General features: G+C 32.7%; 1 protein-coding gene and 1 long non-coding RNA gene across 3 annotated transcripts in view; one reads left to right on the top strand and one right to left on the bottom strand.

Annotated features, from left to right (window-relative positions):
* The window catches only part of LOC146995052 (uncharacterized), a 35,176-nt gene extending 29,528 nt beyond the window's left edge, over positions 1 to 5,648 (top strand). The window contains exons 2-3 of the long non-coding RNA XR_015043684.1: positions 2,385 to 2,537; positions 5,568 to 5,648. This is a non-coding gene — a long non-coding RNA (uncharacterized LOC146995052). The remainder of the gene's footprint in view (positions 1 to 2,384; positions 2,538 to 5,567) is intronic.
* The window catches only part of LOC118189897 (filamin-A-like), a 341,851-nt gene that overhangs the window by 310,915 nt on the left and 11,826 nt on the right, over positions 1 to 19,110 (bottom strand). The window lies entirely within an intron of this gene.

Raw genomic sequence — 19,110 nt, 5'->3', positions numbered from 1 at the left:
CGAAAAACGTTTTATTTAATTTTTTTTTATCAAACATATTACTTTTTAAATGTACACTGCTAAAAAAAGGGGGAGTGCAGTTCTATAGCTACCGTTCTACTGGGCCGATTGACGAAATTCAAATTACGTTTTTAATGTCTGGAAAGCACGACTTAGGATATATATTAGATTTATATATAGCAATGTTCTAATACAGCTATTTTGATACAAAATCGGACTTTTTCTGAAATGGCATGCCAATTTTTTTTCCATATTTCGATCCTACGACTCAAATTATGCTTAAATAATAAATTTTGTAAAATTTGGTGCAAAATTTTCGGAGAAATTCAAAAATTTATCTTGGCGCATTTTTTTCAGTTTGCGCCTCGAATAATTCACTTGACGAACTTCTTAATTATTTCTATTTTCCTTTCCTTTTTCCATTGTTAAAAAAAGTCACTGTTCATTGTTTCAAATAATTTTAACAAAGTGCGAAAGCCACATTTTCTTTATTATCGCTTATAATAAATACGCCAAATTTCTAAACGCTTCAATATATAAATTCACGTATATCTTGGGAAATTTTAAATAGAAAACTCTAATTTTTGGAACTTATGTCTAGAAATACATCTACTTTAAGATGATGGTAAAACTTTTACTGATTGTAATTTAAATTGTTTCTTGAAAAATTTGTAAAAAGTATTTAAAAATACAAATTTAAAAAATAAATCATAAAAAATGTGCGAATTATATTTGGATTAAGCCTAAATTTCGAATTCTGGAAGAAGGAATTAAGAAAGTTTAATAAAAAAAAAGAGATATAAATAAATATATATCAAATTCAATTAACATTGAGGAGCTAAAATATTGAGAGCTAATTTTTTAAAAACGACTCGTGCGATTTTAACAAAACTATTCAGTTTGGCATAATTTGAGTCGTAGAATCGAAATATCGAAAAAAATTGGCATGCCATTTCAGGAAAATTCCTATTTTGTGTCAAACTACCTATATTAAAAGAATGCTATATATAAATCTAATACATATCCTAAGTCGCGCTTTCGAGACACAGAAAACGCAAGTTGAATTTCGTCAATCAACCCAGTAGAACCTGAGATGTCGAACTGTCCCCCCCTTTTTTTTTGCGCAATGTACATTGTCATTATTCACTTGTTAATATAAATAATATAAAAACAAAAATGTACTGATTTCGTTTCAGGAATCGCAAACTTTTAATTTCATACTTCATTAAAAGTTTGTTTGTTAGTTTTATAAATAACAGCATTTAAATAAAATTCACTCATTAGAATTCAAACTGCTGTTATGATGATGCAATACTGTTTCCCTTAACTAATTTCTAAATATTAATAAATAATAAAATTATTAATGAAATATTTAAAGGTATGGAACTGACGGTTTTTTCTAAAGAGGCAGAAAAGATCTTAATTTATAGTTTCCTTAATAAATCTTTTCATTAAGATTGATGTTACAATGCAGATTGATGTTATTGCAGCACTAAATTTGCTTTGTGAGGAACGCTATGTACAAAACTCTAGTGCATTTTAATATAGATAACTGCGCAGTATAGGTAAGAAAATAGCACCAGTTTATTACATGAAAATTCGATGTATACATGTGTACTATGGATTTTTGCTATAGATATCTTATAAGGTATTTCTCCCGCCTTCCTAGCGTGCCTTCGTGGTGTAGCGGTTCTGCACGCTGGGCCGGTATTCCAGAGGTCTGAGGTCTGGGGCTCAATTCCCGGCGAAGGTGTTGCTAACTTTCATTTTGCCTGCTTAAAAAAAAAAAAAAAAAAAAAAAAAAAAAAAAAAAAAAATTATGTTTCTACAGTGGCGCCCGAACTAAAAGGGTGTTGGATGATAATTCTCCGTACCCAGGATTTGGCGACTGGGTGCCCTGAAAACTCCAGTCGCCCTTTAAAAGGGCGAGTATATAAGGCATTTCTTCCGCCTTCCTAGCATGCTTTCGTGGTGTAGTGGTTTTGTATGCTGGGACGGTATTCCAGAGGTCCGTGGTTCGATTCCCGGCGAAAGCGTTGCTCTTTGATCTTGCCTGCTTTCAAATTAACTAATGTCTCTACAATCTTTGTTAGATGAAACAGAGGGTGAAGCTTTACCGAGGATGGTTATAATTAAAGTGATTCTACTCAGACCTATCTAAAAGAGACCGTTCCGGTTGACTTATTTTATTGAAATTTATTTTATACATTATATGGATCACGCAACAAAAGAAAACTGCAATAAAAATAATAGTTCAAATTTCGACCGTTCGGGGACGTTTTTCACACAACGCAGAAGGGAAGTCGTGGAAATTAGGAACTCTTTCAAATACCAGAAGTAATTTTTTTTCTTTTTCTTTTTTTTTTTTTTTTTTTCCATTTTAGGCAGTACATGGAAAGGAAATGGAGGGATATCTCGTAGAGCACTTTTTAAGGGAAACTGGCTCGTATCCACTTACACATGGGAAAACAAAGAAAACGCTCTGCAATCAGCCCGTTCGGCAGGTCTCGAATCCCGGACTGATCTACCAGTGAAATGTGAGTAGCCAATGCAACAATTTAAAATTATTCTTTACCCTGTTCTCTGGCTTAAGGAGCGTAATAAGTCTGGAAAATTTGTCAACATCCAATACGGACACTGCTTTTATACAGCCGTCAGAAAATTGTCGCAATAGATTCCAAAATAGAAGAGTTGTAGATAATCTCACGTTAATTAACCACAAGTTAGCAATGAGTGTTTAAGCTGAGGTTTTTCATATTTGAAGTAGAGTGTGTTTTTGGGCATCGCGGGAGCGCTACATCGTTAGTTTCGTACCAGCTCTTTAATATTTGAAATTATTCAGCTTTGCGGCCTTCGCTGCTAACACTTCATTTCTGACGTTTCGGCAGAGTTAGTGAGCTAGCTTCTAGTATAGTACTTAATTGTGTAGTCTTTGAGGCAACGCTTAAGTGAAATTGCATTGTTCTGTTTGTTTTGCATCACTACGAGTTGTGGTCATTGAAGCACAATATCCTGCACTTATATTCTAAATTCTACTTAAATGAAAGGTTATTTTAAACTTTCTCAAGACTTTGTCGTTGTTCCCAGATATAGCGATAATTCGCTTCACGTTTGCTAGGGTTAGAGGACTAAAAGAGGATTATCAGATCAACTGTAACCTTACAGAGTAGTGAGCAGAAGGTGACTAAAAGGTTGCAAGCAAAAGAAAGCCCCCAAAAATATCGTTTTTTTCACGGCTCGTCAAAATTGTCCACAGAATGCTACAAAACTGCAATGGCGTTCTCAGCTATCAAAAAACATTCACAGTCATTTTTGTAAAGCAGAACGGGATGTTCCGAAACTATTCATGTACCAGATATTAAAAAATAAGAGCTTAAAAACAGTAGGCTGCAGAAAGAAGATGCAGATTTTGAGAAATGGCATTTTCATCTGTTCAGAAATGTATGAACTTTACGAGCCAAGTAATATCATAAGAAATAGACGCAAACTGATAGAGAAGAATTTTGGTTACAGTAAGCTTGGTCTTATTGAATTTAAAGTAATCCGAAGTCATTAATGACAGTAATGTACAGAGAAGATACTTTTTGAACTTCCTCGTATAAAAAATACACGTCCGCACAAAGCATAACTGATTGCAGATATTCGACAGTATGAAGAGTTAGAATTGTAGGGGTTAGACAGCGTCATGAATGGATTCGAATTCAATTGAAAGTACATAAAATGGTATGGAAATGTCAATACATGCATTAGAATGCTTCTCTGCTTAACATATTGTTTCAAATTAAAAATGTTAAAGTCGTTTTCATAATCCAATTTCTTGGATGAAATTTGCTCGGATCCAATATTGAATTAGATAAAACTGCTTTTGTTATACGTCAGTATTTTTTAACCAAGCTACTGAAGCTTACTGTATAATATTAAGAGGAGAATTTCATTTTCATACTGCATTAACTGATATCTGTTTTAACATTCAAGATGGAAATTTCTTTGTCTGCCAAATTCAGTCAATTTCTTGAAAGCAGGAATGAAAGAAAAGACACAGTTTCTGTGATATCAATCTTTCTTCTCAGTATCTTTCTCACTAAATGCCATATGTTTATGTTAAGGGCACAATATTTTTATATTCTGGAACTAAAAACACCTGTTTTGTTTCTGAAGAGTAGGAGTAAAGTATGTGCGTTAAAAATAAATTACTGTTAAACAGTGCGAAAGATAACATCTTTATGACTCAGTATGACTCATATATTCCAGTTCCTACATGCTGAATCATACAGGAAAACGCTGGAACTAAAAGCAGATAAAAGTTAAATATTACATTTAAATTTAATGAAGTTTAATATTACATGTAACGTTAAGTATTTCACGTGCAGAATTAAGAGCTAAATTTTAAATTAATCATGATGTGAATGTTATAAAATGAACAAATAAATGAGAAGTCAGAAAAGGCTAAAATCGAATATTCAGCTTTTAAATTTACTATTCACCGTATCAACATATTTTACTATAAATGCACCAACCAGTCTGAAGAGTACAATTTCAGTTAGTCTTCTTCCCGATTCTTGTTTAATTACGTCTTTTACAGTAGTGATTTGACAGTAATGTTAATTTTAGCAACTGAAGTTGACGACTTTTAATCTAACTTACTTTAGAAATTGAAAATTTTATTTATTTAGAAATTAGAATTTAAAAAACAAAACAGGAATGTAAAGAAAAAACTATATGTAAGAAAATGTTTTGGTTATATTAATAAAAATTATACATCTAAGAAGCTGCATTGTGTTAACTACAACCCTGCGTGAGAGAAGCTGGAACTTGTCAGGCCAACATAAGAAAACGGTCGACAGTAGAAATAATATGCAACTTTCTTTGATATTAATTTATCGAACAAGAAATAATTGATTGATTATTTGATTAAAGCTAAACAAACTAGAATTGTGTGTCTGATGAGAGAAATGCGCTTCTTTGAGGATTTTCTAATGAAAACTGACATTAATCGAAGAGAGAAAGGAGTACAAAAGACAGATAATAACAAAGAAATGAAACAATTTCAATGACCTTCTGAAGGAGAATAAGTCATAACAATGTACTTAAATAGTTATACTTCATACGGGTCGAATTCATACGGGATTGGGTATATTTGAAAACTAAAGAATTTATTTAATCTTATACAGTTGCCCTATGATTTCAAAATCACTTCAATGTATAGATGCATATTTTTCAGCCTATTTACTGTAATATTTAGCTCATAAGGGAGTGAAATGATTTGAATAGTTTTCATCATAATGCCATTTGACTTCAAATCTAGGAAATAAAGTATATTTTAATTACTAATTTTGAAAACTTAATTGTGGTGTTTAGAACTCCATGCATAAACCAGGATCTAAAGAACTATTCTAAGAAATCAAATCATTTTGAAAAATGTCGTTTTCAGAATTCCATACATAAAAAAAAAATAATCTAAAAAACTATGCTAAGTTAATGCATTTTGAAAACGCAATTTAACTATAGCGTATAAAATTCTATGCATTAAAAATAAAAGATTGCTCAAAGTAATTAATTCATTTCAGGAAGAAGTCCAAAGCAAAAGAGCTCCGGAGAGATTTGAATCATTCCCAAGAAAATTCTGGGCCACTAGAGCCGCAGAGTGAGTAATTACGAATTGCACAAGAAACATAATACATAAAGCATTTCTTTTTCTTCTTAAGCTTCTAATCTAGAAAGTTTTTTTCGCTACGATAGTTCAAATTTACGTCATTTCCTATAAGATGGGAACGAAAAATATATTATTTAAAATTTTTATAAAATTTTCACTAAATGTTAAAACATAGCATTCGAAAATATTTTACTGTAACTTTTTTAAAATTCTCATAACTAACACTGCGTTGAGGTAAATAAACATTGGAAAACGCATGCACAATTTAAAGAATAAAATGTAAGCCATTTAGCCACATACTATCAAATATTTCGAAATGTCTTGTATTGCTTTAATTTGAAATTAAATATAGAAATATAGTCAAATTTAGCTAGAGTGGACTTAGATCTAACGAACTTATAGCGGTATTGAATAAAAATCGATAAGTATTTAAGGATATTTCCATATAAATTAAAATTATCTTGGATATGGTGATTAGCGGCATAAAACTCATCTTAGTATCCTATTGGTCCATATAACTAAATCCCATTATATAAAATATTCACTTTTTCTCAGAATAAACAAAATTGTACAAGTCTATCAAAGACATAGTTCTAATTCTTTATTACATGTTCAGCGCAGATTAATGGATTGGATTATTCAATTATGGTAAAGCACACGAGGGCTATCTGCCTGAAGGGAGGGATGCCTTCGTGGATGACTTTCTAAGGGAAACTGGCTCGTATACACGTTACACAAGGGAAAAACCACGAAAACGCCCATGCAGCCAGCCCGTTCGCGAGATTCGAACCTCGGACCGAACTACCAGTGTTCAGCGTCTTTACCGCTCGGCCGCTGGTGGACCTCGCAGGTTAATGAAACCTAGAGGTAATATTGACACATTGAACAATGTGCACTCTTCTTTTACTAGAACAAAATAACTATGAAAAACACAGGAAGCTTAGTTCTGAAGATTTATTTGCGAAAAAGCCACGAAATGTTATGCTTTAAGTGTAACGACCAACATGAAAAGATGTATAATAATATATATATAATTTAAGTACACTCTATGAGAACATTCACTGTGAGACTGTACGCTGCAATGGTTGATGTCGCACTTATTCGTATCGATTAAATGCCTGTCCACAAACCTCAAGCGTGAAGGCACTGCATGGTGTCGTAACCATATTTTCCAGACCGCGACCCCACGGAAAATTTGGTGGCCCTTGCTCGTGCTGTCTTTATCTATGTATTCCTCTAGTTACTCTCGAAGAGTTCGAAGCTGCCCTATTCGATGGCAATTAGTGTCTGCTGGTAAGTATGATTCCTGGAACGTTGCTGTAGAGCATATACGAAGGTCAAAGCCAGAGCTGGCGCGAAAGCTGGTGAAAACGTTTAGCGCCGGCCCTAGTCAGAGCTGCTCTCATCCCTCATCATGGTAAGTTTCGTTAACTTGCATACTTTGCAATGTACAAAAGTGAGGTACATGTGCAAATGACATGTATATATGCATTACAAATACACTTAATTTTCGTTTAAGGTAACATTTTAGTTATGAATATACAATTGAACAGTTTACCTTCATGTGCCATTAAAGTAATCCTTTTCCAGTTATGGCAAATTTTTCATTATGTGCTCAACTTTTGGAAAAGAGTGTAATACTGCAAACCTTAAATAACATAATAAATCCTCGTTGAATTGTCACTAGTTATGTTTGTCTTACTTCCAGGAAGTAGAAAAAAAGTCCTGATGTTTCAAGAAACATTTTACGATGAAAGAGTTTTTGATTGTAAAATGTATACTGTATTTCTTAAAATGGTCTGCTGTATGGAAAACCTAAAAGCCATAAAAATCTCATGATAAGTATGATGATCCATTAAAATACTGAAGCAGTTATATTGATTACATTTGGCTTGGTCTTCTGAAGCAAATCTATCGCCGCTTTGTTATCAACACATGAATCTTTGTACTTCTAAATAAAAATGATTTTCCTCCGCATTAATCTTTTCATTTTTGATATCCGATATTAATAACATGTATAATATGTAATTTGAATAATATCTACAGAGCTTTATAAGACAATATTCATACAGATAATCCCAAATAGACGATTCTATTTATAATATCATGGAATACAGTAGACTGCCATAAATGTAACTATTTTCTTTATGGTTATTTAATGTTTTTTTTTTTTTTTTTTTAACGGCGAATCACTTTTCAAACTGTTGCCACAAAGTATTATCGCCCTGTCCTATATTTAAAGAAATTAAATAATGAAAAATCTGCGTAAATGTGTGTATATTTCTCGCATTGCGTAAAAACAACGGTACATATAGATATCGAATTTTGAATGACGTAATCCTCCTACGAATATGGGCATATGGAAGCCCAAATTTGAAATTTGTTTTATTATCGATTTCCTATTTTGCAAAACTTCAACGAATTTTTGATTAACAAACTCAAGGATGTCAAAGCGAGCAATGGCAACGTTATACAGGTGTTGGTGTATTTAATTATGGCAAAGCACACCAGGGCTATCTGCCTAAGGGGAGGGATGCCTTCGTGGAGGACTTTCTAAGGGAAACTGGCTCGTATACACGTTACACATGGGGAAAACCACGAAAATACCCATGCAGCCAGCCCGTTCGCGGGATTCGAACCTCAGACCTGACTACCAGTGTTCAGCGACTTTACCGCTCGGCCGCTGGTGGGCCCAACGTTATACAGGAAAAACATTTTTATCTCCAGCGCGTGAGTATCTGTATCGGAAATTCTAAACATATGTTCATTTTAAAACTATTTTGCAATATTGCTGTTGAACTGAATTTTAATAGTTTAAGTGCGAAGAACGTGATATTTAATAAATAAATGTAACACACAAAATGTTTAAAAAAAAAAAAAAAAAAAAAAAACCGCCTTTTTGGATGTAATTTAAAATCTGAAACATTTCCGTTTTTTTTTTTTTTTTTCTTTTTTTTCTTTTCTTTTCACTGGTTGCTCTATAAGAGTACAATATATAATACATACTGTAAGGAAAATATGTATTAGCTTACTGTTTATGCAATCAGCCAAAAAAAGGTTATTAATAATTAAGTTTTTAGGGAAGCAGAAATTATATGTAAATGTGTAACTGATTGAAGTTTTTTTGAACTCCTAACCATCTGTCCAATTAAATTGTCAGTTGAAATGGTACGAAAATTCAAAAATAGCTGTAATTTTAGCTTTTTGCTTCAATTGAACATTTTTATAATTCTGTTGGCTTGTGGTCATTTTACATTTCAACTACTACACAGCTTATTAATTACACAGCAGCTATAACTTTACTTTGTAACTAATGTAATCCGCCAGTAGATGCAGGGGCGCCTAGCGGGGGTGCAGAGGGTAAAAATACACGAGTGGCGAAATTCAGAGGCGGCTGGACTCTCGCGATAGCAAGACTAAATATTTTAAATTCACTGAATTCATTGTAAGTACATTATAAATATTTTTACAATTTGTCATATGTAAGTACTTAGTGAGTATGAAATAAAAGTTTTATTAATTTATTGAGCATTTTTTTTTTTAATTTTGGGGCGGCAATCCTATGTAAGTACGCGGGCAGCCAATGGCCTAGGAATGACTGAAAAATGGCATTGTAAAAACGCGGCCGTGGCGCAGAATAGACAGAGGTAGAGAAAAGAACGCGAGCGATGTGATCATGATTTTCCAGCATACAAAGCCGGATGCATATATGTAATTAGTTCGTTAATAAACCAAGTTTATTACTACTGTTGCCAGCGTGAGGGGTTGAAAAACAGAGGGAACAAATAATACGAAAACCAAAGGGGGGGGAAGGCGTGGGAATGTTCTCTTGAATTATGCTTAAATTTGATAATGATATAAAAATATATTTCCACCATTTATCAACAAATAACTACATTTAGGACTATATGAAATTTAGTGCAATCCATCAACAACATACAGAAATAAAGCAACTTTTTGAAAGAAGTTTTTCAGATAGTTGCTGTTATGTGAAGCTGAGTCCTAAATCTGCGTTTATTTTAGAGAACATAAATTTCCAAGCAGCAACATTTCTGACAAAACATATGAGATCTAAAATGAGAAATAGGTCACCTCTCTAATACCATGTATCTTTGGCGATGTTAAACTAGAAATAGACTTTAAGTCTTAAGGACTTTGAAAATATCTGTTTTTTAACCTTTAATAAACACACAGCATTTTCGAATGTATACATACAGTTCTAAGCTTGATGCAATAAATATTAAATGCCCGACTTTCATTCCTTCCCTCCATCTTTAATCTCATGTCTTAAATCATTCCGAAAATATAAAAAAATCAGAACACTGCCGTTTTAACATTCCAGCAGATTTTTGATACACATTTGGATCTCGATCATTCTAAAATTAGCTACAATTTGTTATCTTATTGAACATATTCTAAACGCTCTTCGAGTGATTAAGTTATATTTCCATAATTCAGAATCAACTACATATTCTGAAACTGGCTGAAGAAAATTATTAATTATAAGATATTTTTGAAACAATGGAATTGAACTATGTTCGAAACTAAGAATTCAACTATGTTTGAAACTATGTTCGAGCTTCAGTTAAGGCATTTTACATACAAGAACCTTGTAATGTGATGTGAGAGGCGAAGCCCGATCCTCCTGGCAGGCTTTACGTCGCCCTATGGCCTTTATGCGGGCTGCTCCAGAGCAAGCCAAAACAAGAACCCTGTATCTAAAATGCATTGACTGAAGCTTCAATAGAAGATCGCATCATCTGTAGATGAGGGAAATACATTAGAATCGCTAACTTTCTCCCGTATCTATCGAGTATGTGCGAAAGTTCTTGCATTTTTCTGTAAAAAACTTTCATTATAAGATAGTTCATTATTAATTGCCAGTTGACTATATATTTTCTCTTATTATCTTCAAACTGCTTTTTCAGGGCTAAATTTAGTACCCCTTTCCTCTAAAATTTACCTCCTTTACAGGAGTCCACGATGAAGATCCTCTACATTTTCTTACGCCCACCCCCGAAGGAAATCGTGTAGTGACAGAAAGAAATGATATTTTGTTGTAGCAATTCCCAGTAAATGTGGATGGAGGCAGTATGAGTACCTAATCGAAATCCTGTAAACCTTCTTCTAAACAAATGTGTGAGGTTTTAACGTTGTCGTGTTGGAATACTACTCCTTGATGCTTCGTCAGCCATAGCTGCCGTCATTTGAATTTCTTATAGAGAATCCATTTTTCAGCATTGGTTGCTATTACTTATTTATTACTGATTGCTATTGCAAAAAATTAGAACGTCTAATTCCAGCAATGTTTGAAAACATATAATTTAATCTCTTTTTCCAGTGTCTTTCCAAAACAATATGTCGTAATAAGTGCTAATGTTTGTCGAAATCCGAAATTGCGAACCCTCTTCTTCAGTGTGATCCTATGAACTCCAAATTTCTCCATGAATTTTGCTAAAACTATCTTATTGCCACATTCAGTGACTTGCAACAAGTATTCATTTTTCAATCACCGAATCTTGCTGCCATTTTTTTTTTATTCGGAGGCTTCTCACCATTATTGAATCGCAAAACCTAATAGTAGTAAGGGTGTTCTGATACACGTTACTGATATGTGTGGCATATGTAATTCAATAGACTTCTTTCAGATTGTGTTGTAGATCATACTCGTATAAAAGACAATGTCTGATGTTCTCGTTTTGGACTTATATTTTTAATCTTTCACTTATTTCTTAGAAGCAACATGCAATGCTCGTATCAGCACCTTTTGTTAAACAAAATCCCAGAAATCTTATTCAGCAGAAGGCCCCAATAAACATAAACAAAACGTTTCCAGTATCAAAAGTGTTGCCGCCATAAAAAGGCTAAAATTTTTTCACATACCCGGTACTTGAGCATTTGTCAACCAAATGCGTCCTCTCAGTTAATAATTCTTATTACATACTCGCAGCAAAAGAGCAACTTTACTTTTGCGTATATTTTGATCAAAACTCAACCTTCTATGGGAAAAAAATCACATGAAATGTTTTTGTTCGTGAAGAAAAAGTACCTTTACGTAAACGCTATCAAAATCTAATCCAAAGTAAAGTTGTTGTTTTTTCGTCTAATTAAGGTGACGAACAATAATGCTGAATACTAGTTGTTATGTCCAAGATTTGAATCCCGACGAACGGGCTGGCTGCATGGGCGTTTTACTGGTTTTCCCATATGTGCAACATGTATACGAGCCAGTTTCCCTTAGAAAGGGCTTCACGTAGGCATCCCTTCCTTTCGGCAGATAGCTCTCAAGTTCTATGCAGTTGTAGAGTCATTAGGTTATATCGATACAAAAACGTGAAAAATGTGCAATGCCCTCTCTGGGATTTGAACTACGGACCTTCCGAATATGCATCGAGCGTGCTTCCAGTTATACAGCGAAGGCATGCAGAAAGAAGGAAAAAAATACCTTTCTGGATGCCTTTATTTTGGTTATTATTTATTGGTTATAACCAATAGATAATAAACAAAATAAAAATAATAAACTTAAACCAAATCAATTCAATTTTACAATAGCTTCCATTTCAAATTTTGGAAATATCGTATTATGCTAAGCATGGTCAACATTTATTTAAAATGTAAATTTAATTTTTATGCTAAGCTTTTATGCTATGTTGACCATGGTCAACATCACTTTCACGTTTTAATTGAAGGAAGAAATACATGCGTTCACTAAGAATCACAGGCACAATAACTGAATAGCAAATAGAAAATTTACGATAATTAATTCAGTGTCATAGACACTATAGTAGAACTTCATATATCTGCGTCAGAATACTACCCGAGTAATTCTTCATGGCAATGCTAAATCGAGGAATCTGATTAGCTACGAAAGCTCTCAGTTTGAGCATGCATCATAACGGGATTTACCTCAGCAATGTTGATAGTTACCGAGTTTATGCATTCATTTTAAACCTGAATTGTCGCCATTCCAGGTAATTTTACAATTACTATCAATATAACATGTTTATTTCTAGTAAAATCGCATTTTTGTCCTTTTGCGGATTTCGATGCAGATTGGAGATCCGTCTAATATATATCCACGATATACGCTTTTAGAATAATGCTGAAGAAAATGAAAATAGCAGACAAACTAAAAAAAAAAAAAAAAAAAGTTAAACATGGAATACAATTTGGAGTGAATAACAGTTATAAATTTGCTTAGAGACTTTAAGAAATTTGTTTTTATTCGGCAAACCAAATAAACTGTCTAACAGACTTTCAGCTAACATTTAGTTAAAAATATGACGACATGTAGAGTCTTATTCGAGTCTGCGGTCTAACAAATCGGGCTCCGTGCCAGATTTGCTAAGATTCCACATTTCTAATAAAAAAAAACTTGAAAATTTCATGTTACTTCATATTCCGCAAAATATTTATCAAACACTGCTCGTAAAACATATTTATTTCTAACATTACCTTTTTTGAAACTAACATTAAGACAGGTTTTTAAGATATGTTCCTTCTATTTTGTATCTGGCTTCAGCAATTGTCAAATGCTGTCATTTAACTGGTCCTGTATAACTATTACAAAATAAATAAATAAATAAAATTCCTCTTACTGGCTTTCAGCGTTTCAGCGTTCTGCTTTGAGAAGAGCGTTCTCAGCGTTCTGCTTTGAAAAACAATTAAACTCAACTCGAATATAACCGAAACCTCCCACTTGCCACTCGCATGTGCTGACTACTCTGCAACAAACACGAATGAGAGCTCCTGTCGATCTTATAATACTTTCTAGTCTTCCCTCAAATGAAAGGTCTACTGATGAAGAACAAAACTCTTTCTATTCGGCCGTCAAGATGGCGACAGGATTTTGTCGAAACATTTTAGATTGCGCGCCAATATAGAGTCATTAAGTTATTTTATGAGCAAGAGTCTTTAAACGACAACAGTTTCTTCACCTGGATATCTTCCAGTTGCTGGATGGATTACTGATATTGTGATACATCACAAGGGCATAAGGAGTATTTTCAGTCCTATATTATGCGGTAAATTAAGCCAGCTGTTAAGCAAACAATAATTGGATATTTTATAATTTATAAGGCATTTTTCGCTCTCCTTTCCAGCATGCCTTCGTGTTGTACAGTAGCACACTCGGCGCTTATTCGAGAGGTCTAGGTTCGAATCCCAGAGACGGCATTGCTTCTTTTTCACGTTTTCTACTTCAAAAAATCCTTATGGCTCCCCAGTGGCGCTCGAACTAAAAGGTGGTGGATAATAATTCGTCTCCACCACGATTTGGCTATCGGGTCCCTTAATTCCTAGTCGCCCTTTAAAAGAGGCAGTATATAAGGTATTTTCTCCCTCCTTCCAGCATGCCTTCGTTGTGCAACGATAGCACACTCGGCGCATATTCGAGAGGTCCAGGCTCGAGTCCCGGCGAGGACATTGCTCTTTTTTCATGCACTCCTTCTTCAAAACAACCTAATGACTCTACAAATTTATCACTGATTTTTAGGAATTTTGTTTGCGTATTATGGAAATTTTATTTTAGAACTGATAACGATCTTACTCTTTATTGAAAAGAAATATAATCATTTAATTTGCCTATCTATCGTGCTGACATTCAAAACAAAAGTCAGCTTAGAACGAATATCGTGACAGAAAATATGATAGAAAACACGCTAGGTTTTACGAATCGATTTTAGAATATTTAAGTGTTTAAAAAAAAGTGAAAAAATTCCGTTATGCTTCATTATTTCAAAAGCACTCTTTTTTCTTAATGATAGTGATAGTGAGAAATAGAAGCAAACTGAAATCAATTAATCTATCTAAAAAGTACTTCTAACCTCAATATGATCAGCAAATCTCTCTTATTATTATCTTTATAAGTAACTCATAACTGTCATTAACAAGAGTGTAATTGCTCTAAATTACTTTTGAAATTTTCAAGTAATTGCATTGAGTGCATAGGTAGAAATTTAGTAACGAATTTCTTAATTCGAATAATAATGAAATTGTAATTGCTCATAATACAGCATATGTTTTAACGTCGTCGGTAAAGAGAAAAAAGTTTAAAAAAAATTTGGCACCCAGAATTTAATATACGTTTTCTTCTAAACTGAACAATACAAAAACACCTCTAATTTCTCAACTAATTATGTCCGCCATCAGTATTTTGATATCATGCAATACTTCTGTTTTGCTATAATCGAAGATAATTGAAAACTTTATGCTGTATAAAAACTTACTGTCTAGTAAAAAATTACATCTACCACCAATATGTGCTTTTAATTTTCCGTTGGAAAGCTTTACGCGTGTTATGTAAAGAAAGAAGATACGCTCCTGCAGCCTTATTCTCCATTTGATAAAGAACACCAGACATTGTTTTAATCCAAATTATCAATCTGCCTTTCATTTAAAAAAGGAACCTTGTCCTACAAACGTCATGACTGAAGAAACGCTTCGTGAACAGAGCAGTAAATTCAAATGCAGCGACAGTCGTTTTTAACTCGAGTTTAACGTATGAATAGAGAAGACACCTTTCTCTTTGAAATCCGATTCTGTATCGGAAAGCAATGCACGATGATTCATCCAAATTGTCTACTCTTAAAATAATAGTTATAAAAAACCTAAAATAATTCTTTGTTCATCATACGTAGGTATGCATAAATATTCATAGCCGTAACAGAAATACAGTCACAACCTTTTTGAAGAATTTCTGTATGTTAAACATCAACGTTTATTCTGTCACAAATATGCAAGTAAATGATTTATGAATACATCATTTACCTGAATGTTTCCAAATGTAAACTTTTCTGACTAATTTGCTTTTGAGAGAACATTCTTCTTCTCGGAAATACATCCTCTTCAAAGTAGAAAATTAAGAACATAGCAAATATTTTACCTTTCGATTAGAACCAAAACCCATGAAATATTTTCAGGAGTAAAAAGTAAATTTATGAAATGACGCTTGAAAAAGATATCAAATAACACACATTGCGAATTTCTAGAATTATGAGATTTTTAAAAAATACAGAAATTTAAAGACTATTCTGGGCAGTGACCTGGACTTTTGTAAGTGGAAGCCACGATACAGAGGAACAGAGCAGTCAAGTACACTTTAAAAATTTTATTTTTTAAATAAGTAGGTAGCAGGATTTCTAATAAATAATAATAAAAAAGAAACAACGTTCTTTTGGTATTATTATTTGAATTTAGGTTTTGTTTTTGTGCATGCAATTTATTTAAAAAAGATTCTTCATTTTTTTAAATGCTTCATAAATCTTATTAAGCATTAAAGCATTGCAATTTATGAGGAATTAACTAACCTGTATTCGTTAAAATGTTATTTCATTTATCAGTTTTAATGCTGATCTTACTAATGATTTAATGTTAAATTAACGTGATTCTTTTAACCTTAATCTTAATAACAGCTTTATGTTAATATCCCTGATTTGTTGCTTAATTACTTAACGGCAAGCTAACTGGATTCTTAATGCTAATTTAACGTTATTAGTTTTTAACTTAATTTGTTAATTGACTCACAAATGAAAATTAACCCTTGACATATCTTTGCTAGGTTTTGCAGCCCGGAAACTCCAAAATTCGGTTCAAATGAGGGTGCCCAAAACCCGAGTTAAGGCGGGTAGCAAAAAAATCTCATGCTAAATGGGATCGCGAGAAAATTCTGAGGAACCTTGCTTTTTTTTTTTTTTTTTTTTTTTTTTTTTATTAGTCCAAATAGGGTTTGTCCCTGAGGAAATATTGTTTTCGTTTTGCGATTTTGCGTCTAATCACTCTGAATGCCCGTTTCACTTTTCAAACTGTTGCCACCAAATATTATCGCCCTGTTATATTTAAAGAAATTAAATAATAAAGAATCTGCATAAATGTATGTATGTTTCTCGCACTGTAATAAAACTATGGTACCTAGAGCCATCAAATTTTGAATGATGTAATCTTACTGCGAATATGGGCAGCTGGAGGCCCAAATTTGAAATTTGGAATTTGTTTATCGATTTCATATTTTGTAAAACGTTTAACAAATTTTTGATTAACAAACTCAAGGATTTCAAAGCGAGCAATGGCAACGTTATACAGAAAAAATATTTTTATCTCCAGCGCATGAGACTGTGTATCGGAAATTCCAAAGATGTACTTACTCAATTTAAGATTATTACCCTTGAACTGAATTTTATGGTTTAAGTGCGAAAAACATGATATTTAATAAATAAAGGTAACACACAAAATGTTAAAGAAACGCACCTTTGGACGTAATTTAATATCTGAAACCTTTCAGATTTTCTTTTTTTTAAAAATTTATTTATTATTTTTTGTAATTACGTGCTCTACCATTAGGCACGATAGGGAGGGGATGGACCGTAGAGGACTTTTTAAAGGAAATTTTCTCGTATCCACGTTGCACAGGGTGACAGCCACAAAAACGCCTATGCAGCCAGCCCGTTTGCCTGGACTGGAACCCTGGACCGACCTACCAGTGTTCAGCGGCTTTAATCGCTCGATCTCTGAGACTGAAATCTTGCATCAGATAAGTGATTTCAAATATGTAAACAGTTAAAAAGAACTGAAAGGAGAAAATGAAAATAAAAAGAATGAGCATTAAAAATAGTCAATAGAAGCAAAAAAAAAAAAAAAACTGAGATTGTGTGTTAAAGTAGAAAGGAAAAAGTCAAGGACAGGTATTAAAAAAATCGGGCTGCAAAATTTTTTTAAATTTTTAAATTTTATAGCCATAACATTAAAAAGGTGAAGTAAGCATTAAAAAGATAAAAATTATCCTTCTGCCTTCTTTCTTACTTGTATCTTATGACGAGTGACTACCGTCTTTCATGTTTTCATTACTTATTACTTTAATTCATTCGTTTATTACTGAGACTGCGTTGCTTTTATGTGATTAATAAATTTTAATCGTCTGATGATAATTTAATTAGATAATTATGGAGAGCAAAACGAGAGGAGAAGGCTCAGCTTGCAGCATCGGAAAAAAAAAAAAAAAATTAAAATCAGTACCTTATTGCAGAAATGAAGAATAATTTAACTTTCTGGATGCGTTGCCAACACGCTTTACCAAATTCTTTCTCTCTTAGCGCGTGAACTGAAATGCGATCTTGACCTTTTTTTTTACCAAAGACCATTTAAGGAACTCCCTTTGCCCGTCTGTTACAGCAAGACCTACTTTCTACGTCAGTGTTTATTTGTTTAGTTATTTTTGAATGACCACAGACGACCATAAAATGCATCTTGTGAATCAACCACATTCTTTTTCTCTTATTTTGTCGTTATTGCGGTTGTTACATATTTGGTCTGAGTAAAGTGATAATGTTGTCATAACTGATAAAGAAAAAAGAAAAGGAAATGCAATGAATGTAAGTGAGACAGACCTTACTGTTGTTTAAAAAAAGTGTTCAGAAAATCGGAAAGTTAGCCGTCACTATCATATGTCAATGCGAATGAGAAAACGTAAGAATTCAGTTACTCTTTTTGGATAATTCCCTTGGACCAGCTCTGGAATCCGATCATTCGTTTCTGACATACTTTACTGTTATAGTACTTGCCATACCTGATATTAGAAATACTCACTTAAGTAAACTAGATATTGATAAATACTGAAAAGGAATAAAATAAAGAATAAGATGTTAAACTTTTCAGAGTGAAAGTTTTTAAAATGATGAAAAATTGCAAAAAAATTATAGTTATTATTTATGGTTTATTAAGAAAAGTACCAACTGTACTTGAATGTTCGACTGATAAGTTACTGAATTCATGACAAGCCCTTTTAAAAATCTTCTCATCCAATAAAAGAAAAGCAGAATGATAACTCTTAAGAAGACTCTAAAATAAAAAATAATACCTACAGTTGAAAATATAGCTACAACTTCAATATTAAAAAAATTAATTTAACTAGCTAACTAGATAAACATGTAAAAGAGCTTCAATTCTGGGAGTTTCGATATTTATTTCAGTTCTATTTTTTGAATGAAATATGGTAAAAATATGGAAATTTCAAAATATTAAAAAAATGCATTGCTATCTGAAAGGAAAGCAAAAGTCTAAATCAAATTTAAAAAATAAAATATGCAGAGAACAGTAATCTGTGTGTTACTTTAAAATTTCATTTTGTTTTAAAGAAATCGAGTTAATTTTTTTGCAGTCAACATGTCGCACGATATTAGAAACGTATTTTATTTTTCGCACTAGTAGTAAAAATTCGCACTTGTTGGTAAATATTTTATTAAGAAGTGCAGATTATGAACTTTGAGAAATCACTTATAATGATAAACGCAATTTCGTAAATATATGGAAAATAAATACAAAAGTTAAGATTCATTGATTGGAAACAGCTTCTAATCTTTTTTTTTTGGGGGGGGACAAAATAGTAAGTGAAAACAACAGCAATTCGATGTTTTAACTTATTAATATTCTTTACAAGATTAACAAGAGACCTATTTAAAGTACTT

The sequence above is a fragment of the Stegodyphus dumicola genome, chromosome 10, assembly GCF_044657685.1.
Source record: "Stegodyphus dumicola isolate Sdum_Otavi_A_Nest chromosome 10, ASM4465768v1".
NCBI lineage: Eukaryota > Metazoa > Arthropoda > Arachnida > Araneae > Eresidae > Stegodyphus > Stegodyphus dumicola.
This window is presented reverse-complemented; position numbering and strand designations above follow the sequence as displayed.